Source organism: Accipiter gentilis, chromosome 18 (assembly GCF_929443795.1).
Source record: "Accipiter gentilis chromosome 18, bAccGen1.1, whole genome shotgun sequence".
NCBI classification, from domain to species: Eukaryota; Metazoa; Chordata; class Aves; order Accipitriformes; family Accipitridae; genus Astur; species Astur gentilis.
In genome coordinates this window covers 19,880,624-19,907,103 of record NC_064897.1, presented here as the reverse complement: position 1 = coordinate 19,907,103, position 26,480 = coordinate 19,880,624, and the positions used below count along the sequence as shown (strand labels likewise).

At 42.4% G+C, this 26,480-nt stretch overlaps 1 protein-coding gene across 1 annotated transcript in view; it reads right to left on the bottom strand.

Moving 5' to 3' along the window:
- The window catches only part of CHRM2 (cholinergic receptor muscarinic 2), a 103,617-nt gene that overhangs the window by 76,153 nt on the left and 984 nt on the right, over positions 1 to 26,480 (bottom strand). The window lies entirely within an intron of this gene.

Genomic DNA, 26,480 nt, shown 5'->3' with positions numbered 1-26,480 from the left:
TGCCAGAAAGAAATTGGTTAGAGCGAGAGAAAGGTAAGAGAGCACATACCCCTCTCTTGTGTCACAGCCTTGTGATTCTGCTGTAATGCCAAACTCAGGAAATTAGATTTATTTTCAGGGAGGCGTGCTGCTTTGCCAGTGACTGAAAGCTCCTAATTTCTATAAGTCTGCTACGCATCATTCATGACAGGTGCAAAGAGAAAGAAAGAACAATCCAAGGGGCAGCAGTCCTACCCACTAAAAATCATATGCTGCTTACTACAGAATGCATTAAATTAAAAATGTATGTGTAGGGTACGATGAACGTTTTTCTCATTAATGGTACCGACTAAACTAAACAGAAAATTAGACATTTAACTAAAGGAAAAGTTGCTCTTTCAACACAGAAATATCTCCAGCAGGATGTTCTCATTTACAGATTCTTGTTTGGAGAATTAATTGGAAATCCAACTTTGGTTTGGTATGTTTTGGTTTTCCTAGTTTGTAATAATTTTGTCTAAAAGCTGAAAGGAAAAGACGGGCAGGCAGAGAAATGTCATAGTTAAAGGATAAACTGATTAAAATGGATGAAACAAAATTGCATTAAAGGGCTGTGATGTGTTGCAGGACAAAGAAAAAAACCCACGAACAACAGAACAAAAACCTGGAAGATGAGCCATTTATCACTTTTTGCTTTCATAAAATGATGATTGTTCTTCCTACCAGTTGAAACACTGTTTTAGAGGAACTGATTTTTCCCAGTTAAATGGGTGGAAACCTGATTCCTCTCTGACCACTGAAGTTCCTGAGAAAGACGGTATTTTTGGAACAGGCTTCTGTGCATATCAGAGGTAACTGAGTAGAACAGCCTGGTAGGGTACAGGGTACCAGAGAGAAATTCAGAGTGCAACTCAGCTCAGTGTGCACCAACACAAAAACCAGAGCAGATGTTCATTGCTTCTGCTACTGTCATGTTAATTCCTAGAAGAGCTGCATTGCACAGAGTTGGTTAAGCAGCATCATGAAATACGTTGCATCTTGTCAGAAAGCGGGTAATGGACAGCAAGCAACTGCATGGTCATATCCTGGAACAAAAGACTCTTTAAAGGTATTTTGATTATCCTTGCTGTTGTGTTTTTCTTTTACTATCTCAGGCTTTAAGTCATTTTCTGGACTTTTTTACTTTAATAAATAGCAGGATAACTTGTCACGCAGAAGCATCATTTACCAGCTGTCAGGTAATTTCCCAACATACCGCAAAGCTATTCTCCTCAGTAGAGGGCTCCCCGTAAATCTATGTAGGTATTTATATTGCCCAGTTATGTTGTAACTATTTTCCTTCTCCAATCAAAAGACCAAACTACTTCCTAAATAGTTTCCTAAATAGGATAAACTGGAAGACTTGTTCCCACCGTTCTTGGATAAAAGGATGCTAGTGCAAGCAGCCATGGATGACAAAAAGATTTTTATTCAAACATTAGCATTAACAAGGAAAATTCTCCTTCTGAAGAACACCACTAAGTGCACAGCAAGCAGGGCTTTAAAATTAATCTTTTTACTTCTCCTAAGCCTTCCAGGAGCTTCTTCAGTAAAACTTGAAGAAAATCCATACATACACATATGCAGAATAAAAATGAGAAGAGGAAAGGTGAAAGAAAGAGTAAGTAGCTAGGGTTTCTTGGTGCATTTTGTTTTGGTTTGGTTTTAAATCTGCTTATAAATATATAGAAAAATTATCGTTTGCTGTAGAGAACATGAAGATTACAATAGATAAACACATAAAGAATAGGCTTTTGTTCTCTTCTATTCCCAGAGCAGTCTAGGCTTTGAGAATTTCTCTCCCATCTCTACAGCTGAAAGATGCCTGTTCACCCCAGGAGACCGTGACTGGGGAGAAATCACCCTCTGCCAGCCATGCTGCAGCACAGTCTGAGCAGTCAGGTCCTTGATCTAAGCTGGCTAACGTTGAGACACTCGCAGAAGCAGCATCAGGTGGGTATAACACACCTGGGCAGTCCAGAGAGCCTGGAAATACCCTGCACTCAAAAACTCTGCTAAGGTAAGGTGGCAGGAATGGAGCAGACACACGTATGCTCCTACTTCTCTTCCAGGCGCTGGCACTCTTCAGGGCTCACTATGAAGTGCTTAATGCAGAAGACCTTTGAAGTCCCTCTGGCCCGCAATTGCCAGTCTGTCTAATTTAGTGTTCATTATATTATTGCAATTGTGGCCACTGCTGGTAGGTTGTTCTCTTCAGGTGTAAGGGTGGTGGGAGCAGGCAGGAAAAGATTGTTCCTCTGGCATCTGATGCCTGTGAAATAATTGCTGTTCCTGGTAGCTGACAGCGTGACAGAGGCAGATTGCTTACCCTCTTCTTGTATCCAGCTATTTCTAAGAGAAATACAAATGCAAGTGCTCTGACAGAAGCTGCCACAGCAGCATGACTTCTGCTGTACAAATGCTGGGGTGAGCCTGCTCCAAGCACTGTGGAGCGTAGGAATGTCAATGGGTTTGAGGCTGGACTCTTTTTGCCAGCATCTGCCTGTGGCTCTGATGGAAGGGCATGGTGTAAGGTACAGAGCTGGTGCAGCTTTGCTGGAAACCAAGATATAAATAAACCTGGGATAGGTCTGTTTCAGTCACCCTCTGTGACAGGAGCTGGAATATTAAAACCCTTAATGCTGGTAAAAAAAAAAAAAAAAAAAAAAAAAAAAAGAGCCAGAAAATTAAAATTAAATTTGTGTTGTACTTTCAGGAGTATACATTAAAAGTAAAATAAAATCCAAGTCCCAGATTTGAGAACCAAATCCTAGCTATTACACTTGGGTTTAGGATTCCCTCTGTGACACTCATAGCTTGCAAAGGATCAGAAGACAGAACTGTGCCATCTCATTCACTCTGCAAAATCACTACAGATGAACGTACATCTATAGGGAATAAGATATGAAGAAGGAAAGTGGAGAAGAGAAAGCAGAGGCAGGAAAAAGGTGGAAAAATCCTTGCATGTGAGCATAAAAAAAAGCTCCCGAAAAATGAAAAAGAAGGATGGAAAAGAAACATAAAGCAGAAATGTAACAGAAAAAAGAAATTAAAAAGAAAGAAAGAAAAAAAAAAGCATACTTTAGTAAGTTAGGTAACATATACAACCTCCTTGTGATATCCACCCAAAAATGTAGGCTAGTTTAAAGAAAAATGGGGTAGGGAGGCAGACAGCTGAAGAAAGAACAACTAACAGCTAAACATAGTTTAAGAGGTAAATCAGAGTTTGGCCCAAAGTGCTGGGATGGTTCCACCCCTAATCTATTTATCTAAAAAAATGAGCATAATTTGCTGGCATAATTCATTTCTCACTCAACTGGTTTGCCTGGGTTTTATTGGAGGGATACAGTGGTTGCCTTAAACTGTCTTCTTAAACCATTTCTTCATCTTTAAATCCCATTCTCTATGGCCAGATACCAGGAAGCATTTTGATGTTTTTATTTATTTTCTGGTACATTTTTGCATACAATAAAAATAAAAAGGTATCAGTTACTAATTTTAGCTCAGAATGGAGATGCATAATTAATTGGTTTGGGATCATATTTTAAAAATAGTGTAAGCTAGGTAACTTTTGCAGAGGTATAATTTTTTATATATATGTATGGGTGACCTCCTCCAGATCCTATAATGATTTTCTTTCAGCTGCAAACAGAAAATAGATTTTGAGACTGAGTTATTTCCTGAAGAAGCAGAGTTGATTGTTTCAGGCTCTCTACCTTCCATCTTGCTCCCCCCTGCTATTCCAGAGCCTGTGAGATAGGAGAAATCATAAAGCAGCAATGTCATTAATAGGATTTTATCGTTCCCCACCCCATTGGGATGGCTTTGGCTTTTGGCTAGCCAAAAAAGTATTGTCTCAGCATTATTCTCTCCAGCTCTGTGGTCTGTCCTGTCCGTCTTTTGCAATGGCATGTGCTCCTGCTGGTATTGGTGTAAGCCAGCAATTTGTTTCATTTTGCCCCATTTCTCCCTGACCGTTGGTCAAAATCCCACTTTCCAGCACTGTCAAATCCCTCCACACCTCTAGTGCTCCTCGTACTTTCATACCTGCACCAAGGTGGACACGTCTCTCAGTCTGCCAACCCCCTGCCCACCCACGCGCTCCTACCAGCTTCGGTGCACGTGGTGGTTTGCCAGATTCCTCTGTTTTCTCCTGTATTCACTAGTCCGTCTGTCCAAAACTCATCACCCGCAGGAACCCCGTTGCAGAATGTCAGTTGAGCATGTTGTTTAAATTTAAGTGGTTATTTAAGTGGTTATTTAAGTGGTTATTTAAGGTTAAATTTAAGTGGCAGCTTTCTATACATGATAGTGCTCATGCAGGACGTGAAAACTTATTGGAAGTAAATACCAACCCCAAAGCACTGGCTTCCCTCCTCCAAGTCTTCATGTGGTGAAAAAACTGAACCGGGTGACAATTTAAAGAAAATTAACCTGCAATGCAATTGCCTGGTAGTCAAAGCCCTGACACAGTTAAGCAATTGCAAACAATTGTGACCATACTTCATCCTACACAAGTACTTATGTTTTATGGCGTTATTGATAGAAAGGCAATCACCCTGCAGGACTTTCAACAGGAAAAGATGGGACAAGGGTTACACTCAAACTCGGACATACCCACTTGGCCCAAACACATGAACAGAAGGCACAAAAAAGTATTTCTGTTCAAAGTTAGACATGTGAAAGTATTTTCAGGTTCAGAAAGTGTATTTGTAGCAAATCAATGCGGTCTGTTCTAAGAAATTCTCATAGTAGCCTATTCATAAAAAAAAATAGATAAAATTACCTATTGTACCAGAAATTGCAAGGCAGTCCAAATGTAAATGTATCCAGTCAAATAAAATATGTGCTCTGCTTTACGCAAGAAAAATATCAAGGTTTTGGGTCATGATCTTATCATTTAATAGGCTATATCACTGTAGTAACAAATATATTTTCATAAAATTACCATTATCTTCTAAGGCATATATGTCCTTATTCTCTTCTTCTTTGCCTCCACTAATTTGGTCTGGCATTGTATTTGGTTTCTCCACATATACCTTGCACACTGCTGAGCTGGCATTGTCATGTCTCAAAGAAACATTAAGCAAAAAAAGATCAACAAGGTTTTTAAAATTTTCTTTTAAAATGGAAGAAATTAAAAGTAAACAGTTTCAATGAGCTGACCAAAAACTGAGAGAATGCATTGTTTTGAATTTCTAATGAAGCAATTAGGTTTTGGGTTTTTTTTTTTTTGTGGTGTGGTTTTTTTGTTGTGGTTTTTTTTTTTTTTTTTTTTTTTTTAAAAAAAAAACACAGATATTTTCTACTAGAATTTTTAGCTAATAGAATATGAAATATTTTACTGAGAAGTCTTTAGTAATTATACTAAAGTAATAACTTTCATGAGTTCCTGTATTTTTTGGCATTCTTTTTTTTAAATACAAATAAATGGCAGTTATTGGTGGTTTCAGCTGTTTATTTTTTATCTTCCTCTCCTATTAGGTGTTTTCTAGTGCTTATACATAGGAAATTACTATATCTGCAATGAAATAAAGCCCCTCTGCTCTAAAATAGTGGTAAGAGAGTCAGCAGTAATTCCCTAATACATATACTAATAAGGAAGTTTAATGCACAAAGAAACACTATAATGACTGAAAATGAAAGAGGTGGAGTGTTTAAAAAAAGGCTGAGTCTGAAATGGGAAGCTCCTTGCAACGGTGGTGTCAGCTTAGAGTCTTATACAATTAATTAGGGAGTATAAAGAGAAAGGGTCAAAAAATGAAATGAAATGGTAATACTTAGTCCTAAATCTGGACATCCAGAAGAGGTAAGTATAGCTGAAATCTTACTCTTCAATTCCATGTAGAGAGTAAAAACACATCTCAGTCGAGAAACAGGTACATGAAACAAACCTGATGAATTTTTTTGACTCCAGTTGCTGCCATAAGCTTTCAACTTAGACTGGTCCATTCAGGATAATTAGCCAGTCAATGACATGTCAACCTAAAGCAACACTGTGACCCTTCATTAAAGTAGCAAAAGAAGATCATTTTGGTCTCAAACAACCTATTAGAAAAGACGGAGTGAACATTTTGTCTTCTAAGACTCGCTAGGTACTAAAAACATTATGATTAATGGCTCCAGGGGACAGAACTTCAGCAGTGGTGAAGTGCCGTGACACTGATGCATAGCTAACCTAACCAGTTTGTTCATTACCAGCTTTTACAGTGAGCCAATACTGAATACTAGCAGATTTTCTCGTGCTTGTACATGTACATTTACATTCTTCATTTTCTAAAAATAATAATTCCTGTGCCATGTCATTAGCAGCCTTCCTCCACAGAGTTACAACACCCTGGTGGGAAATCAGAGCTGGATCACTCCCTCACTGTTTGGAGACAGTTGCTGTTCATGCAAAGAGAGCTCCTCATTCCCAGTTAAGGTGTCCAATTCTGCAGTCCTCGCTTAAACAAACCACCGTTACTCACGCAAATCTCCTACCTACATCTGAGGGACCGCTTGTGAGAGTGACGGTTTCAAAACACCCACTCTACCCCAGGCGAAGGACTCTGAGGCTGCTTTAAAGACTGCAGCTACTCAAAAAGTATAACCTGAAGCACTTTGCTATTTACAGAGCAGAGGGAGAATAAGCCTTCCCACTAATTCTGGAGTTATATTGCAAATGTTGCTACAGTTACGACCAAATGCAACTTCCAAATAACACGGCTGAGTATACTGTGTTGGCTGTGTAAGTAGCAGGTCTAACAATTATAGGTGTTGCTAATATAAAGATCAGTTATTGTTTTACACACAGGTTTTAAAATGAAAAAAAAAAAAAAAAAAATCTTTACCCTAAAGAGATTTTTTTATTATTTTTTTATTATTATTTTATTTGCCCAGAGCAAAAGTCAGTATGGAGATCTGCTCTCCATGAAGGTTCTTAGAGAAAGAGCCAGCATTCAGGCAGCAACCATATTTACCTCTTTCTGCTCCAGGTATTTTTTTACTGCTCTCTTGAAATCTGAAACTCCCAGTGATATGCTGTTGAAACCCTTCTGTTATCAAAAACTTGATTTTATGGAATTGCTGAGAAGTTTGGAGGTTTTTAACTGCTATGTAAATCCATGAAAGACATCTTTAAAAATTCAATACTGGGGTATTTTGACCACTCATATGATTTGTTGTTAATGTCTGAACCCGACACAGATTTAGGAAGCAATTTACATTGAGAGTGCACTGCATGGAAGTCCCACCACGGTTCATCCTGCCTTTTGACACAGCTGAGTTCATTCCCTCTCAGTCCCACCTCAGCAAGGACCAGTAAGAGCTCCTATGCAGCCCTCAACCTGTCTCCTACTGCTTTAAAATAAAGATACGATGAATATAAAATTACGTTTTACTTGCAAAATGTGAAGACCTGTAAATATTAAATGTGAGTACAGTGAGGAGATTTATAAAGTAAGTGGATAGGTGGTATTTATTTCAGATCAAGCTCTGAATCAGTCAGGAGCTGGCAAATAAAAACAGCTTGTGACAGGCAATAACCTGTTCTGATGGTACAACGGCCCTTGTAATGAAGCTGCAATCACTCTTCTGATCTCCTGTGGTCTTGTTTCTTTCTTTTCCTTCTTGAGGAACTGGCACTTCCAATCTATTCTAATTTTCCTGATTCTAGGCTTTGATTTATACTGCTCTGCCTATTGTACATCCTGTCAGAGGAAGGAGGAGTTAGGGATTCGAGGTGGAGGGAGAGGCAGCACTGACATGAGGGTGAGTAAGAACAGAGAATAATACCAGAGATTAAATGATTCTGATGGGTGACGTTTTAGCCTGTCTCGCTCTGTAATTACACATAATATTTTTCCTTCAGTCCTGGCTGACATGAGCAAATACCAAGCTCCTCCCATTCTCCCCCCGCCCCCCCAAAAAAGAAAGAAAAAAAAAAAAAAAAAAAGAAAAACATCCCCAACCTCCTTGTAAAATGATGGTCTAATAATAAGAGCGTGGTGCTGAATTCAGAGTCGGGACATCTGAGTTCTGGTCCCCTTGACATGAACATGATAGGAGACAGAAGCCATTTATTCTTCCTTCTGCCTTTGTTTACTCTGATGCAGAGAAATAGATTTTTATAAGCTCTGCTTTGCTAACAAAGTGCACCAAATGAAGGACAGACTCTTTAGAAGTGACATCTCAAATAGAATTTCTCTAACTGGGCTAGCTGAGACACTTCTCTGTCTATTTACAGGTCCCTGGTGCCCTGTGCATAACCCAGGCTCTTTCTGGTTGTTCTTTTATGAGTCTGAGATGGTTTTGAAACATAAGAATCTCCATGTAGGCAGAGGTCACTGATGCCCCTACCCAAGAGTACAGTAATTATATATACTACCATATAGTAATTATTTATATTTCATGCTTCAAGGGAAAATCATGCAGTCTGCTCATCGATCAGCAGCCTTAATCGGAAGGATACTTCTTTGAAGTCTGACTTGGTAATCAATGTAAAACCAGGCACATAAGAACTGATACCACTAGTAATTTTAATCATAGAAGACATAACAATTAATGTACCTGGAAGTGGTGCTTACTTCCACGTGACTGACCAATGCTTCTTAAAAACGCTTTACATTGCTTAGTCCAGTAACTGCCCATAGTCTGCCGCCTAACAGCATGAAAGTCCCTGAGGAAAATGTTCCTTGCAAACATTTTCAAATGCGCTGCCCTGTATTTTCAGCATGTGTGAACAGGTTGTATGTGTGGGAGAAGAGGTGCTAAGAGATGTGGGTGGGAGAGATCATGAAAGATTTTGCAGTCTTTGCTCAGACTGGATACCATTTCATTCCATTAGCGTTTTGTGCCAGACCTGGGGACCATCACTCACGGTATGTAGCAGTTGATATGGCAAACATTTCTGGGGCATTTCGTCAACAGTGGTGTACTACTCAAAGTGAATAAAAGAGCAGTAGCATCTGTCCTACAGTGAGCAGAAGAGACAGCAAGTGGTATAAAAAAAGGCAGTGCTAAACCAGCAGAAATGTAAGACTGGAAAACCTTTGCTTGCTTTGCAGGTCCAAAGCGTTCAAGAAAAGGCACGATGAAGCAGCAAGATGCTGAAGCGAAGGAAACCACAAAACAGAAATTAACTTCCCAGGGAAGCCAGATCTGTCTTGGGATCACACAGTTTCCCTTGGGACACACGTGCACAGCCAAGTTTGCACTTTTTGAGTGAAATGAACCCTGTGCTGCTGCCAGAGTGGAGGAGATGCAGCACAGTTTCTATCCTGTGTGGTGGCAGTCCTGGTGTAAGCAATGAAAACATCCCCAAAGGTAATTTCTAGCACTGCCCACCGTTGTCCCAAAGATAGCCACAGTATGGACCTGCACTTGGCCTTACTGCATCTTTAAAAGCACTTACCTTTTCTTTAAATGGACAAATCGACAATGCAAAACAATGCCCCCTCTAGCCTTAAACTGTAACATATCAGCACTATGTTCAGAGGTATTGAACCAAAAGATCCTGCTGCAAGCCATCACTGAGAACAAGCTGAGGTATGGAGTCAGCCACCAGAGATTCACAGTAATTGTCTGATGCGGGAAAAGGGACAAAAAATACAGCCCCTGCTGACCAGGCCACCCCTCTGGTTTTATCTTTTCTCCAAGATTTTTGTGGTTTGGTATCTCTCCCTTCAGCTACACTGCTCTTGAGCCCTTCTTAGAGCAAAAGGGAACAGCTGCTGGCCAGCTTATGTGCCTGTCCCACCAGCTAGAGCACCTTCAGCTTCTGCTTATAAATATCAGGTCATTAAATTAGAGGTAGGAAGCTATCTCACATGAGTTAGACGAACAGTCACATGCAAAAAATACCAAATTGTCAACGCTGAACATGAACAACTTAGAAGAATCTTTTGGCTTTGATATGATCATTGAAACTATTAATCAGACAGCTAAGCTTAGCCAGCACACTTGCAGATGGACAATTCAAAATATAGGGGGGAAATATCCAGTGGACAAATTAATGACAATTAACAGATTGTTCAGCATACGTCATTTTATTTTCAGTGATTTGAAAGCAAAAGCGAGCATCAGCTGTCTGATGAGACCAGTGTCCAGTCACTCAGGACTGAGGGAGTGTCTGTTCTCAGAAAAATCCATCTTCACACAACTGTCTTTGAGGTTACTTGAAAGCCAAAAAATTTTCTCACATCTTTCAGGCTGATGGCAATCAATTCTCTACAGCCATTTTCCTGCATAGAAGCCTATGCAGGATTATGTCCCCACAATAACTAATTTGCATTGGCATCACCCTCCAGCACACCAGTCTGATCAGATGACTTGCTTGCAAACACATTTCTTCACCATTACCCTGGAGAATGGCACAACCTTATAACGACCACAGGCAAGGCTGAGCCGGGAGGGCAGCTGGCTGGAATATAAGAGAATTGTGCGGGTTTGTCCCATACCTATTCTTTACCTATAGCTTGACGACTTTTAGTGCCCTGCCTTCCCTTCCTCAGACTGAGAGGTCAGAGGTAACACCCAGACAACCCCCCCAAAAGCGGCAGATTGCAAACTGTTCAGAACAGCGATGCTCTCCTACCGTGGACGTGCAATACCAAGAAAAAGAGTACCTCTACGTGTGGCTGGGGCTTTTTAGGTGATCATGTAACCCAAAGGCTTAAACAGCAGATGATGTCATTTGATGACTGTCTGGGCTGTCTATTTATGAAGAATGGTGAGAAGTGTATGGTGGCAGGGAGAGGGGTATGAAAGAGAGAGTAATAAGAAAGGAAGAAACTGAATGGGAGAGTCCTCTGCTTTCAGTCTCCTGGATGTAGACCGAAGAAAGAAACTTCCCTCTCTCCTCTCCCCATCCTTTGCTCACTGTCTCCCATCAGCTCTGGTTACCAGACTGCTGCTTTCCATAAAAGAATGAATCTTTTACTTGTTTTCAGAAAAATATTGCTCCCTACAGTTAGATGTTTAATTACAGAATGGATAGATTATGTTTTTTTAAAAAAAGTAAATGTAGAGCAACATTGGCAAAATCTATTCTTTGAAGAAACACCAAGAAAAGAATGATTTTATTTTCAGATTATTTCTCCAATTAAGCCCTTCGTTCCTCCCTGTGTGGCAGACAGCATAATCATCTATGTATAAATAACAGTAAGAGCAACTGCATGACATGATCTTCTCTGTTGTGGAGAACGTGGTGGTTTTTTGCAGACTTTTTGTCTTTTCCCCTTGAGGGGCTGTAGGTACTAATTGTAGCAAGCAGCGAACAAAATTTAAAAAGTATTAAATATGGATATCGTATCAAATCCCAGCTATTCATGAGCTAGGCTAGCTACAAAGGGTCTGGTTCTGCACCCTTCAGCATGCAGGACTACAGGACTGCACCTAAAGCTGGGATGGCATGTACATTATTTCCTATAGGAATGCAAACAGCTATGTCATTAGTTTGTAAATTTGCTCCGAGAATGCTTATCTAAGCAAAGACCAGCTCTCATTTTCCTCGCTGTGCAATTCACATCAGAGTTCAGGGAACAGTGGGAGAGCAGACGACATGCAGCCCTTCTCCCTTCTCCCCACTGGCACGTACCCATCACTTTAAAGCAAAGGCAGTGGTGCTCTCACTTTCTAGCTAAGCAATTGTCCCCCCAAAAAAGGACCAAGAGCCAGGTTAAGATCCTAGCAGCAGCACTGGGAGGTAACTGGAAAGACACCTTGGCTACTACCCCAGAAAATAAGTGCATCTGGGTTCTCTGTGAGATGCTGCCTCATTTTAGCACCTCTCCCCCTCCTTTCATGCATCTCTCCTAAACACCCATCAAACCCCAGCTTGCCAAGCTCTGCTGTCAGAGGAAACGTGCTGCCAGCTGACAAGGGCTGGATTAGGCTCCTTCTGAGGCTGCACTTTAAGCACCCAGAGGGGTTCACTGTAGAGCAGCAAGAGGTCTGGCACTCAGGATACATATTAATCCGCTCAGATCATGGCAGGGAAGCTGGGGCTGACCAAGAGATAACAGTCTTTAAAATCCCTCTGCCTGTACACACTAGATGAGACTGTGTGCTCTTTAGGGTCCGGGATGCAGTGAAGTCAGAACGGGATGTGCACGGCCTGAACGTGCCCCCCCCCCCCCGTGGCCGATGGTTCCAGCAGAGTGGGTTCCAGCAGGATAGACGAGAGAGTTGGCATGCTGACTGCAGAAGTCTTCTACGTGGCCTGTGCAATAACTAGTCATTACGCAGTAAAGGGTAATAATTACTTCTTAATGCTGCAGTGCAGGAACTGGCTTCATGGCAGAGCACAGTGGGCTGAAGACATGGGGTGCTTGTCAGTGCAACAAAAATAGATAAAATTGTGTGAACCCTATCAAAGAGGTCTTAATAAACCTTCAAAATAAGTAAATTATTCCCCTTTATTATTAACTCTTCCATGTCTATGTGCTTAGCTGCAAAAAATTTCTTCCTTCCTGGCTGTTGTGCTTTTAGTTTTCTTCCTTGGTTTATGAAGCGATAAGGTGCAACAAATGAAATCTTGGTACGGAGCTCTTCTTGTGAAATAAATAAATAAGTAACAACACACAAAACAAAACAACCTCCCCAAAAAAAACAAACCAAAAAAATCCAACCAAAACCAAATAGGTGAGAACTCCTGGGTTTTTCTCCTTGTTCTCATTGTTGTGTTGCAGTAACAACAGTGCCTGAGGGTTAGGAAACAAGCTCAAGCACAGCCTCCTCCTACCCTGAAGTAAAGGGCTGAAGACCTTCTTCTTTGTTCCATCTATCCTATCTGGAATAAAAGTCAAATTGAGAGTTACTCGCCTACTAAGATGTGCAGTCAGGAGTCTGCTCCTCCCAGTTGAGTTAAACTCAACATAGCATCTAAAGTGTACCAGAAAATGAAATACAGAGGGTGCATTTCTCCTCTGCTGTTGTGCTGTAGGTATTTGTTATGTTATCGTCCTTAGCACAGAATCAACACATCCTCAGCTGGTCTTGTGTGCTGACCTGCGGTGGGGAAACGTGATGGTTCAACTGTTGCTTAAATAATGGGGGAAAAAAGAGGGTGAGGGGAAGAGGTTGGTTCTCATTCAGGTCACCAGCAGGAAGATCCTCTCTGAGAGAGAAGTGGCCAGCCAGCCCGTGCCCCAGATCACACAAGGAAAAGGTGATTCAGCCAGCCTCCAGCCGGAGTGAGTCTTCCGAAACTGTACCTTTTGTCCAAAGCAGCCAGGGCTAATTAATGCCTGTCCCTGAAGAGCGGCACATTTGACTTCTAGGGTGCCACTGTATCACCTTGTCACACTTACCTATACTAGGAAAATACCGCTGTTGCTGGTTTGTGTGGCTAAGAGCCTTCTCTCTGCAACTTTGCAGCCTGCCTTTCCCTCACAGCTCTGTACCCTCCCCTCCAGGCTGCTGGGGCAATGTTTTCCGAGCCCCTGGGACAGTGTTTTCCTCTCACTGCTCCGGTGCTGTTATTCTTATGCTTCTTATTCTTCTAGCCTTGCACCTGCACACCCCAACAGACTTTCTGTGCTGGGTTCTCATGGGCAGTGATTACCACCAGTGAGAGAATCAGCCTTTTTTCCCCACTTTCGCTCCATTTTGGTTATAGCTTTTGGTTTATGCAATAAAAGTTCATGTGCACACAAGAAATTGGCCATGCAGCCCCTGCCCCAACCAATGCATACTCCAAACAACACTGACAGTAAGCAGTGACAACCAGCTGAGGGGTTGAGCATGTCCTGGTGGAAACAGTATGGTTCCTGTGGGAAGAGTATTATGGGCAGAACCAGCTGCTGCACAGCAGAGGATGTGCAGGAAAGGTCTGGAAACTCTGGTTGCTTTTCTTCCCAGCTGAGTGCCATGGGGATAGCTCTCCTTTTCCCTTCTGTCTCTCTGTTTTATTTTTCCCTGGCTTATGTTTTCCCCAGTTTTTCACAGTTAGAGACAAAGTAGGCCATCAGCTATGGACTAAACTAATAAATCTTCATGCATGTGAACCTGTCTCAACATCATTTGTGCAAACCGGCCATAGTGGGAGGGAATTTCTATTACACTAACATGTATAACATATTTCATGTATTGGTTTATGCTGTATATTTGGTTTACATATGCATCACCAAATATGTTGAGGAAATCACCAAATGACTGAAATGGATTGGAGAAAGTAAAAAAAATCAGATCTGGTGATAGCTCATGGAAACTGATAACTTACAGGTGAAAGGCAGTACTAAACTCTTAAACAGCCTAGCCAACCTTGGCAAAGCAAGGATCTGTGTCACCAAACTTAGGCTCTTTCCCTTGTTCACTTTTCAGAATAACTTGGAGAATGCCATTAAAATATTTGGCAGGAGAAAAACTCCAATTCCAACTCACTGGGCCCTGCCATCAGCTACCTGCAAAGTTGCCCACTGCTTTCTAAAACCCACAAACACTGCCTCCAGAAAATAATGTATTGCTAATTTGTGTGGTAGGGGTCTGGCTCTCCTTTGCCTCTGGTATTTTGCAGTCATCTGTATGTGTATAAAATAGCTTTGAAGTGTAGCCTAAGGAGAGCTGCAGCTTTTTACAGCCTTGTGGTTAGCAAGGAAAGAAATTAGGTTCCAGACAGAATGGAACCAAGCCCACGTTTTCCTTGAGATATATTTTGCTTGACTTGTTAAAGATTTTGGCTTAGAGTTAAAAATATTATACCTAAACCTGGATTTCTAAAGCCATAGTCAAGAACGCACACTAACAGGTTGATTTTTAAACAAACAAAGCACCCAGAAATCATCTTTGCAGTTATTCAGTAGAAAACGTGGGGGCCTCAGCTACTATGAGCTTGGAAATGTAATTTTAACACTGCTGTTGTGCGGGTTTCTTAATAAACAGAAAGCTTGTCTTCTGCTCATTTCGAAACTTTTCAACTCACCTTTAAGTTCATGCCTTTAAATTGGCATGTAGTTGCAGTACAGAGCAACTCTGCACAGGTGAAAGAATGGTGGTGTGACTCCCACTGGACCATGGTCATAACGGGAAAACTCTGACCTACAGAGCTTTCCAATGAGCCCATGTCCCACCACTTACAGACATAAAAGACATCAGCAAAGCAGAGATCATCTTCAGGAAGTATCTCCTTCATCAGAAGTTCAGCTTTAGTTTTCTATTCTGTAAAGGTCTTGGTTTTTTCTAGGACTCACTAGTTAAAAGGCTATTGTCTAAATCCTGATACTGCACACAAAATGGTACAGAGCTTTGAGAAAGCTGTGACTTTGGAGCTTTCAAGTGAAAAGCAAGAAGAAGGAATCCACTCTCTCTTGGAATTTGGGAGAGGCAGGTCTGCTCTAATGAGGTAAGAAATTGTATATGTGCAACTGCCTAGGGAGGCTTTCTCTTGTCACATTTACAGGGATGCAAAGGTCTCTCTCAATGCCTGTCATACCCTTCCTCCTTTTTGGCGTGTGCTTGTTGGAAGTAGAAGACTGAATGAGAAGGGAGACTAAAGGCAGAGCTGTGACCACATTTTCCGTTTCTCAACTCACTGCTCCCCTGTAAAGGGAATACCTATAAAGACAACACAAAAGTATTAAGCTGAAAGAGAAATGCACCTGCAAGGTTATCTCAGGCTGTTCTATCAGAGTTTCAGACAGTGGGGTAGGAGAGAACGCTCTGTGGCTGGCTTTGGGATCTGCTTGGAAACCAAGTGTATATTAAAACTCTCCAACTGTGACAATGAACAAATAAAAGAAAGAATCTTTGAATTTATTTGTAGGAGTTCTTTCTGGGGAGTCAGGGTTTAATTAAACAGCTTTCCAAAGTGTCTTGTGGTTGTTTTGATAAGCACCTAGCCAAGAAGGACCACAAATTTCTGGTGAGCAGCAAAAGTAAAACAGGTTGGGCGTTGTCCAAAGAAGGTGGCTACGCTGGTGACTCCAAATGAGGCTCTGAGTGCAAGAACATCTCTCTCTAAGCCAGCTCGCCCACTGTCCTCTCTCAAAAGTGGCCGGTAGCAAAAAGCAAGCAAAGGGAATGAGCATACAGTGATACCACCTCAGCATACATTTCTTAGGTGGAAGCAATTGGTGGTATGGGGAGGTCCCTCTGACTTTATTTGCATCACAAAGCTTTTTGTAGTGTTTTTCTTGCAGTATTCTGTCTAGTTTGATCACTTTTTACTCATTTATACCTTCGGAATCAGCAAAACATCATAGGGCACTAAATGCCCCAGCTCAGCCACACAGTGATTTTTTAAATTTATGCTTGTTAACATCCACCTGAGAGCTCTGAGTCTGATGTTGTGAAAAAAAATGAAATAGCCCCCTGTTCACCCTCTCCCTTTCTTCAAGGTTGCTTAGACCTATGTGTATTCCTCATATATCATATAATTTCTGGGGTGAGGAGTCCTAGTCTATTGAACATCTCCTCTCTGGAAAGCATGTAATTCTCACCATCTTTGTCACCTTCCCGTGTGCCTTTCCCAGTTCCTCTGTACCCTTGCAGCACTGGCATGGCAGAACTGCTCTCAGGGTTTAAGAAGATCTATCACGGACCCGCTCCAGGTAGAGGCTGCTAAGAGGTATCCCATGTACAGCTGCCTGTACCCGCAACACCCAGGGGTGAATGGAAAGGCTCTTACTCTCTAAAGAAAATAAAGATCAGGTCCATGTTATAAGCTAGTTTTCACAGGGAATAAAAAGCAACTGAATGTTTGAAAGATCCTGTATCATTCATTTCTTTCTATGAATGCCCAAATTTAGGTAAGGTTCCCCTGTGCAGACTGTTACAGGAGTGCTGCCAAACAATTAAAAATCTAAAGAGGAAAGGCAGACAAAGCATGTGAGAATGCAAATGCTATTTTATACAGTTACCATCTTAGAAGCTGAGGTACAGGATGTTCCTGAGTTTGTCCGAGGCCACGTCAACAATTTGTGGTGAAACTAGGAATTCAGCCTTTGTCACTATTTTCCAAAAGAAGTAACAGGAAAATTGCTTCTCATCTTTTTAGTTATGTGTCATTTCCACACCCCACACCATTTTTAAGAGGCATTAAAGACAATAAAGTGGAATATTAATTGTCAAATTTGTCATTCGAAAGAACAGCAATACTCGAGTTATCTGCGTTTTTTAAACCAGATATTTTGCATTCCCCTGTGCTTCAAAGTAGGAGATATACAGTCTCACTCTCTTTGCTAAAGAAAGGAAGAGAGAGAGTTACAAGCTTTCTTCACAGGAGACAGACCAAATGGTTTTCTTCATCTTCTTTCTTTTTCCTTCCTTGCTTCTTTCCAACTGTATACTTTTGGGTTTTTTTCTCTTTACTGCATCACATCGCAAAATGATTAATAACAGTAGGATATTCCTCACAGGGAACCGCTTCTGATGTCAAAACCTTTCAGTAAAGATCCCTACACTTACTCCCAGTGGATAAAACTGTGAGAATGACTTGCAGACATCAAACAGACGTTTATAATGAGAATTTAACAGTGAGCCCTTCATGTATTCTTTCCTTCTAGTGGCAGCGAAGTGTGCTGGCTATCACAAAAGTCAAAAGCAGAAGGGTAATTTGTATTACCTTCCTTCTTCCCTGCTTTTCCTTATATTTAAGAGCCTTCTATGTTTGGCTAAAGGAGGAAACTTTGTAACCAAGATGCCCCGTTTGTATCCTCACTGCTAGGGCTCAAGGTCAGACCTGAGAAGGCATAAGATTGCCAGGTTAAATATAGCACTTTGTTTGGTGATGGCCTCTCCTTTCATGTCACTCCTGTTCTGACAGCTTTCATCAGCTGAGAATACACTGCTAGAAAAGTGAAATTAGTGTGGGTGAAAGATGCCAGTAACGGATCAGGAGATCAGTTTGCAGCTTAGCCTAAGCATGGAAAAACAAGAGCAGAGAAGACATCTCCCTGACTAGTCCCCTTCCCCTAAAAGCCACTCTTCCCCCGACATCCATGTTGAGCAACAGTTCTAAAGTTCAGTGAGGAGCACATGTCCATCTGCATGTTCCATACCAAGACCCTCCCCAAGGTTCCCACTGCCAGCCCTCATCTGCCTTCATTTTCCACACATATATTAATTTACTGTCATGCAATATTATGTATAAAATGGATTAAACTCAATTTCCTACCATGGCAGAATGCTGCTGGACATATAGGAAAGTGAGTCTCAGAGGCAACCATTTTTAATACATCATCTGGCCTTGGCATCAACTGAAGTGTGAAGCACTACACTTAATCTACCACAGTAATGATAATGCAAGTCCTCAAGAACCCTAGGTAATAGTGGAGGAGAAAAGCGTGCCCTCTCTGTCCACACACGGACTTTGCTCCACCCATGTGCCCTGTTCTCAGAGTCCACTAACTCTGTTTTACATGAGAAATTAGTGTTGGGGCAGGGGGGAGAAGGAGAACCAGCAGGTCCTTATAAATTTTGTGACCAACTCTGATGCAGTATATGATCTGAGCAAGGTCACGGCATTGTGAACCCTACTTTGGCAATTGTACCTGTACTTAACATCGACTAAGCCGAAAACTCACAGAACTGAGTAAAGCCACAGACCTAGATCCAGTTGTTAAACATTACCTTCAGTTTATTTCTCTCTTCTTTCATTTTTATTTTTTTTTTTCAAATAAGACCAGATTATGAAATCTACTTTTGTCCATGTAAACCTGGCCTTGTTAGCCATTTTTTCCTTTTACTCCTTACCAAGATCCGGAGCAGTTAGGAGCTTCGGTACCTTTTTGTTCGATAGATGCTGAACATTTTAGCTTATCCTCTGTTCTGAACAGAAACTTTCCTGATAATCAGCTCCTAAAGGCTCAATTTTCCAACATCCCAGTGGAAAGAAAGCCCCTGTGAATGGAGTCTGTCTGCTCCTGTTTTCATGGGGCAGCATCACAGCTGAACTTCAATACCTGACAAACTGGAGCGAGTGAATCCTTACAATACTGTCATGAGACCAAGAAGAGTTACTCTCCCCACCTCAGGATGCCAAGCCAAAACCTACCCAAAGGTAACGAGTTTCTCTCTGACTTCAAAAGGCTTTGTGTCAAAAATCAAGCAGGAGGCTGGTGGCATGGTCAGGAGTTTATCCGTGATCTTCTTGGTCTCAGTCCAGTGTGCTATGCATAAAAATATCCTTCTTTAATTAAATCCTGATGCTTGCACAAAGCAATAGCACACTTAGTCCAGGAAATGTCTGGGATATTCAATGGTTTAAAGGGAGAGAGATCAAAGAGGTATCTAAGTCTAATAAAGTGGTAATCCTGGGTGACTTCACCCACCTGTACTTTGGTAGGTCAACTGGTACAAAGGGATTAAACCCCCCCAATTTCTAGGTGTTTTCTAGAATAACTGGAAAACATAACAGTATATGTTCTTAACTTAGTCTTAAGTAGCTGAAGAAATGATACAGTCAAGTCACTGAATAGTAATGAACTTATTATTATATTAAAACCATGAGGTTAAAACTGCTAATAATTCGTGAACTGCTTAAAAACTACTGAAGGTAGAAAGAAAATAAGGGGGGGGGGGGGGGGGGGGGAAGAAAAGCAAAGAATGAAAGAAAAAGAAAGTAAATCCATAGATTCAAAACAACAGGTATATTAACAGACAGTTTCCGATCCGGTGAAATCATGCAGTAAGCAAACTGAAAGGCAAGGTAGAAAAAAAAAAAAGTATTGTGAAATGTTAAGGTCCAGGAGGTTGTTTGAGTCAAGCAACCACCTTTCAGGAAATGGCACATCAGCTCCAGTGAAACCCCTGACTAAGGGAGGGAATTTACAATAAAACACAAACAAAATGTCAGCTGTAAATGAAGAGGGCCAAGGGTGCGTTAACTGACAAGAGCTTGGGGCGACGGGGCAGAGGGGAGAACTGCAGGACATTTCTGAAAGGTCTTAAATTCACCCCGTTTAGGAAGGAACCAATGGAATCTGCTGCACATCCAGGGCGTAATGGGAATAATTAATGAGCAAAAGGACTTTGCAGAGGTTCTGAACGATTCATTTGGGTAAATCTTTCCCAGAAATAATGCTGTGCCAATATCCACACTAGACCTATTTTTTTTCAAGACAAGAAGGACACGAGCTGTCAGAATGTGAAACATTGAAAGGGGAAACACTGGAACAAACTGATAAACTAAATAGCAGCTTGTCACAAGGACCTCATGGTTATATATGCAAGGGTTTGGAAAGCATTTTAAAATGAAGTGGCTGTGCTGATAGCAAAAATACAGAAGCTGTCGCTGAAGTCAGATACGTTACAGAAGGACTGGAGGGTAGCAGCTAGCATACCTATCTTTAGGACAGCCACTGGATTGATCTTAGGTATTATATATTGAAAAGTCTTATTTCACTTCCAGGTAAATTGATTCAAACTAAGAAAAACTAGAATTACACACAGGAGAGAAAAAAAAGCAAACCAACCTAGTTTCTTTCAAAGAAATATTGTCTTTTCTATATATTCTTTGAAGCAGCAAGCTAATAGACCAAGAAAAACAACCTGATAAGTATGTATATATATAAATATAAATATTTATTTATCTTCTTAAATTCTTTAACAAAGTTCCTTTGAAGAATTTAAGTCTTTTTAGAATAAGTAGTTTATTATTACAAGTTAGAAATTGTTTAAGAGAGAGAAAGCAGGAACTACACATGAATGATCATTTTTCACTGTAAAAGATTAACAGTTGGGTTGTCCAAGATTCTATGCCACGTATAACTTCTTTACTGAAGTTATTGCTGTTCGGAAAAGGGAATAAGGACTGAAGTATTTCGGAGTATGCTAATTAAGTTGGGTGAACATAGCATTCGGATTGCAAATGGAAATAAGTGTTGGCCGATGCAGAGCAATCACAGGTAGAGTGAAAAACTTAGAAACCTTCCTGGAGTCTAAACCAGCCGTGACCACTCAAGGAAGGTTATTGACATCACTGCGGATAACCCAGTTGCAAATTCTGCTCAGTTACAGCAGCGGTCAAAAAAAAACCCAGCCCAACAAACAAAACAAAATTTCCATTAGTGCATAGAAGGAGTTAAAGGTGTGAAAATGAGAACAGTTTTATTGTATAAGCCAATAGTCCTCACCTGGAAAACAGTGTCCACATTGGTCAATCCATCACCAAAGAAGGAGATAGAAGAATTAGTAGTTTTTAAGACGTGCAAAGCGACTGAGAACCCTGGGACTGTCTAACTGAGAGAAGAAAAGAACAAGAGGGTTCATGGCTGAGTAAATGAATGGCACCTATACAATGAACCGGCTGCTCCTGTTGGCCTTTTCACGTCATATAACAGAGAGGTAGCAATAACATTGAAAGGCAACTGATTTAAATAGATCAAAGGTTGCTTGGAGTGTGGTTTTCCCAAGAAAATATGTAATTAACCTACTGAACTCACTGCTTCATGCTAACACTTAGGTAGTGAACTAACTGGGGGGCAAAACTGCATTAGCTGCTTATCTGGCCAGTGAGTGTATCTGCAGTTTGTCTAGAACCGCTAGAGGTTTCCATTTGGTGAGGAGGGCGGGCATCTCTCTTCATTTGGAAATGGTCTCCGGGCAGCGAGCAAACACAAGCTGGTGGGCGTTAAAACATTTTACTTGAGGGCAGTGCATACATCCAGGGGAGCACTCCCTGCACCTGCCTCAAACATGCGGTGAGGGACATCGATAGAGACACTACGCTGGACAAGACAAAACACCTGCCCGATCCAATGTTGCAATCACTATGTTCTAATGTTCTTTAACTGGGTGACTGATGCCTTTTTGAATAGGAAAATAATGAGTAATGATAACAAATAACACAATTTCCATTAATTATTCATGCTAACGTTCATGAAACTTTTGAAATGTATGAATGTTTTCATGAATAAATCATTGGTCACCGGCTTGCACTAAATGACTTCAGAAATCATAGTGGAATGAGCTTGTTGCCATTATTCATGAACAAATTTGTGAATCATTTTTAATATATGACCACTCTGCTTTCTAATTGACTAAATGTGAGATAGATGAGTATAAAATAGACATCAGTAATTCATTGCAAAGCTGAGAGAATATTTCTCAGGAAATCTATGAAAATGCTATGGGCTGTACCAGAAACTTACTGTTTCCCGTGGACAGATTTTGCTAATTTTTATTTCTCACATGCTGGAATGGATTATAAAAATGAAGGGTCTGATGCTCAGAGTTTGCAGATCATCCTATCTCCACTGAAATCAAGAGAGCTTTACATATTCAGACTACCTGAAAATCCTGACCCAGAGAAATTACTGAGGAAGAGAATTCTTTTAAATGACTAGGTTTATTTTATCTCCTTGGTTTCCAACACTAATTTTCACAATGATTCAGAAGAAAGATCTATGAAGATATTTTTGTCTTGTTCCACCTCTTTCTCAAAAAAAAAAAAAAAAAAAAGAAAAGAAAAAAAAAAAAAAGAACAAAAATCTAAAAAAACCCACACCTGCCCACAGTTTACTCAGAGCTTGAGGAAAACCCTGGGAGATGCTGGTTTACAGAATGTCTCACCTATTTGTGTTGTGGCTGCTTATAGAGACCTTTATTATCAACACTGTCAGAGGTGCCCCATACTATTCCCAATGCCCATATCACACTTGGCAGAGGCAAATGAAACAGAGCTGTTCCATGGACAGTTGTCAAAACACTGGCATATTCTAATTACAACACTTACTATGTTTCTGTGAAAGTCAAATTCTGATCCGAATTGCACTAGAATAAACCAGAAGTAATTAAAGTATGTGAAGTCACCCCTGATTTGAAAAAATGTAATTATGATCAGAACCTAACCCATGGAGTCAAAAGAAAACATGCAGAAGGCTTTCAGCAAAGCAGCTGGCCCTAAATAATGGTCTGTTTCATTTTGTCCTTATCATACTCTTAAAAATGAATAAATGAAGCATACGGACTACTGAAATCCCATTGCATATCTTAGCTTCATTGGTAAGCATTCTTTAGGAAGTGCTTGGTGGAAATGAGAGGAAACTCACTTCACCCTGTCCCATCCTTTTGGGACTTAAAATCATGTTATATGAGAGATGTCTTTTTGGAACACCTACTGATACGTATCTCTCTACAGGGAATAGATGGTGTTAGATATAAGTAATGATACGGCTTTAAATGTAGGACAGACAGTCCAAAATGACAGGCAGCTCCACAGCCTCAAGCATTTTTACATAAAAACAAGCTCAGGGCCCATGGGAAGGGGATGCAGCCTTTTAATATAATTCCAGGGGTGACCTCATCTTTTAATTCTGCCCACTTGTATCAGGGAGATGTAGGAAGGCAGTGGGATAAGTCAGCAAGAGATCCCTACTCAACTTGGTACGGAGGGCTAGGGAATGCAATCTGCTAGGCACGGGCGGTTGGCGTTCAGCTGGTGGGATGAGGACAAGCAAGTAAGTACCTCTGCATCTTTTGGGCAGCTCTGACCCAGGAAAAACCACGGAGACCCTGGCAAAACTGAAAGTTATCTTTGCCAAAACATAGGAACTGGAAAAGATGGGTAGGGTGGTGTGTGGGGAGTGTGCTAATTGTCTCATTTAGTTACAGCAGTTCTTAGTGCTTGGTCATTTGCGCAGCCTGGTTCTTAAAGACGGGAATCCAAGCTCAGATTTAACAGGGCTTGAAATATTACCATACAATTTAAGCTTTTTAAGATTTAAGACTACAAGCATTTGTGAAAAAGTTATCCCCGTCATTCATATGAGCTGGACCTAAGCCCCTTCAGCTTTCCTTAGCCTGATTACTGTTGCCCACCCATCCACCCACCCAAAGAGCCCACAGGAGGTCAGGGCAGCTTTTTCACAAGTGAGAAATCCTCTTCTGTGCCTTCAAATCTCTGAGAATCAGCTGCAAATTGCTGCAAGCTGAGATGCTTAAAGCCAGAGAGATCAAGAATTTGTGAATAAATGGCCAGATGTGGAGGGGGCTTCCCAGGTCTAATTTCTTCCTATTTATTCCTCTGTAGTTTAACCCACCCCACGGGACCTGCAGTGTTAACCCCTGAATGACCGAACCAGGATCAGCTGAACCCCACCTGCCTTTTTTTGCAACTTGGGATTTAGAAGAGGGAAGAGCTGGTTGGAAACAGACCCTGGGAGGAATGTCCTTATCTCATACCACTTGTTTCTCTCCCTCCCCTGTAATTCGCTATCAAGCCTCTCGTCCCCCGTGCCCGGGGATGCTCTCCCTCGCCTGCCTCTGGCACTAGAGGGCGCGGAGATCTGGGCTTTGGGCTGGAAATCCAACTCTCCGCGGAGCCCTGCTTCCCCTTAAATTGAACTCAACTTTCAAAGAGGTCTTGATTTCACAGAAGGGGAATTTCCTTCATTTCTACTGGTTTGCCTGCGCTCCCCATGCTGCATTGCTATGGAAACGGGACCAGAAAATAAGTCTTTTGCATGTAGGTCATGGTATTAGTGGAGAAGAGAACATCTGGGTGAATGGGTGAGTGGGTTACAGGAGTGAAGTGGGGCAGAGTAACCTCCTGGGACTGAATCAACAACAGTGTGGAATTTCATAGTAGATGTCCTCAAAAGACTATTGAATTAGACGCCTGATGGGCTGAACAGATCCAAGCACTTAGAGCAACTGAGAGCCATGAAACACACACAGGGCGTCAGCCCAGAGGTGACAACCAAAATGACAGTGGGGCACGGGACTGAACACGCAGGCAAAAAAATACGCTTCTGTTCACAGATGCTATTTTTCACTGATGTCCTCAGTTTCCCACTTTCCGTGTCTTGGTCTCCCTCCTGGGCGATGGCACAGCACTGCACGGCTGCTGCCCCTTCCACCTTCTCAGGACACTCCTGATCATGCATGGTCCAGATCTCCCCAAACTCTGCTCAGCTGCAGAGCTGCAACCTTTTGGGTAGAGGATATTACTTAAAATCTTGGGTTTGGATGGGAGAAGAGCATGACCTCTCATTTTATTATTTTGCCCTCCGTCCAAAGCAACTTGGGGGCATCCTAGACCCCCGTCCCCATGTCCTAAGCTCCTTTCCCAAGCGGACTGCAATGCAGAAATCACGGAGCGCTGCGGACACGGGCAGAGTGGGCAGCTCAGTGGGATACACGCTCACCAAGTCAGCGAGCCCACTGCACTTCTTGCTCTCGTGATGCAAAAGCAAACAGGGCTGCTTTTGCAGTCCAGGGGTCCCGCAGAGGGGAAGTTCAACAAAACTTATAATCCAAAAGAGCCCAAAGGAGAGAGGGAGCGTACTCTGTGTAGCTTAACGCGGTTTATAGATGAGTCACCGAGAGCGGCTGGTGTCATAAACCATACGATCAAGGCTGGTGTGTATTTAGACAGGGGCTATGATTGCAGGCGATGCAATACCATAAAAGCAGACAGAGTGCATACTTCTGATCTCCCATATTAACCTTCCTCATTGTCGGTCTTTTTTTTGTTTGTTTTTTGGGGTGTTTTTCCCCCCGAAACTGCAAGAGCAGTCTGTCAAGCAGAGGTTGGCCCTTCTCCTTTTTTTCCCCTTGCCTTTTTCCCTTCTGTAAAGGGAAAATCTTCCTTAAGGGACAGGGACAAGCAAACACACTGACTGCCACATAAAAACGGGGAGATGTTACTCTGGCTAGATTTACAACAAGAATTACCCCCTTCCCAGTGTCCTCTTCCAGTTGGAAAAAAAAGCGCTACCTCTCCTCACCCTAAAGGAACTTTAGCACATGAAAACAGTAGGAAAAAAACAATCTTAGGGGGAAGGGAGGAAGGGTCCCTTGTCCTTTCCCCTGCGAAGGGATAAGGGCTCACCCCTGGGCCCGTGGCAACGAGTTACAAGCCCTGGCAGCTTCCCCTCGGAGCTGGCAGCGGGTCGCGCTGTGGAAGCAAAGCCGCCCTGCGGGAGCCCCTCGCCGGCTGGGGAAGGGCCCTTCGGCCCGGCTGCCTTGCGGGGAGAGGAGCGGAGGGGAGAAGCCGGCCACGGCCGCTTCCAGCCCGCCTGTTCCCCCGGCGGGGCAGCGCCCCGGCACCGGGGCAGCGGCGGGGAAGCCGGCGAGAACGGCGGGGGCTGCGGAGCGGTGGGAAGGAGCCGAGCGAAGAGCGGCCCTAGCCGGAGAGATGGCCGGGCTCCACTTTTGCCCGAGAAGAAGCGACCCGGAAAGCACTTTGCTCCTCCGCAGCCTTCCAAATGGCTGGACCCGGGGGGGTTCACCAGGACCTGGGTGCCCGGAGCTGTTTCTAGGAGGAGGTTTTTCTCCCCCGCCTTGATCTGAGCTGTCTCTCAAGGCATCAGCTCGCTCCTTCTGGCCACAAGCACCCCGCGGCGGCGGCACGGGCGAGAGCAAAAGGAGCCCGGAGGCACGGCCGGGACCGGCTCTGCCCTGCCAGGGGCTCGGTGGGGCCGGGGGAGCGGGGGGAGCCGGCCCCGACCCTGGAGCATCCTCCCCCGCCGCACCCGACTCGCTGGCCGCACCGGGGACCGGACCCCAGGGCCACGGCCCCAGGAAAACTGGTCCAGAAA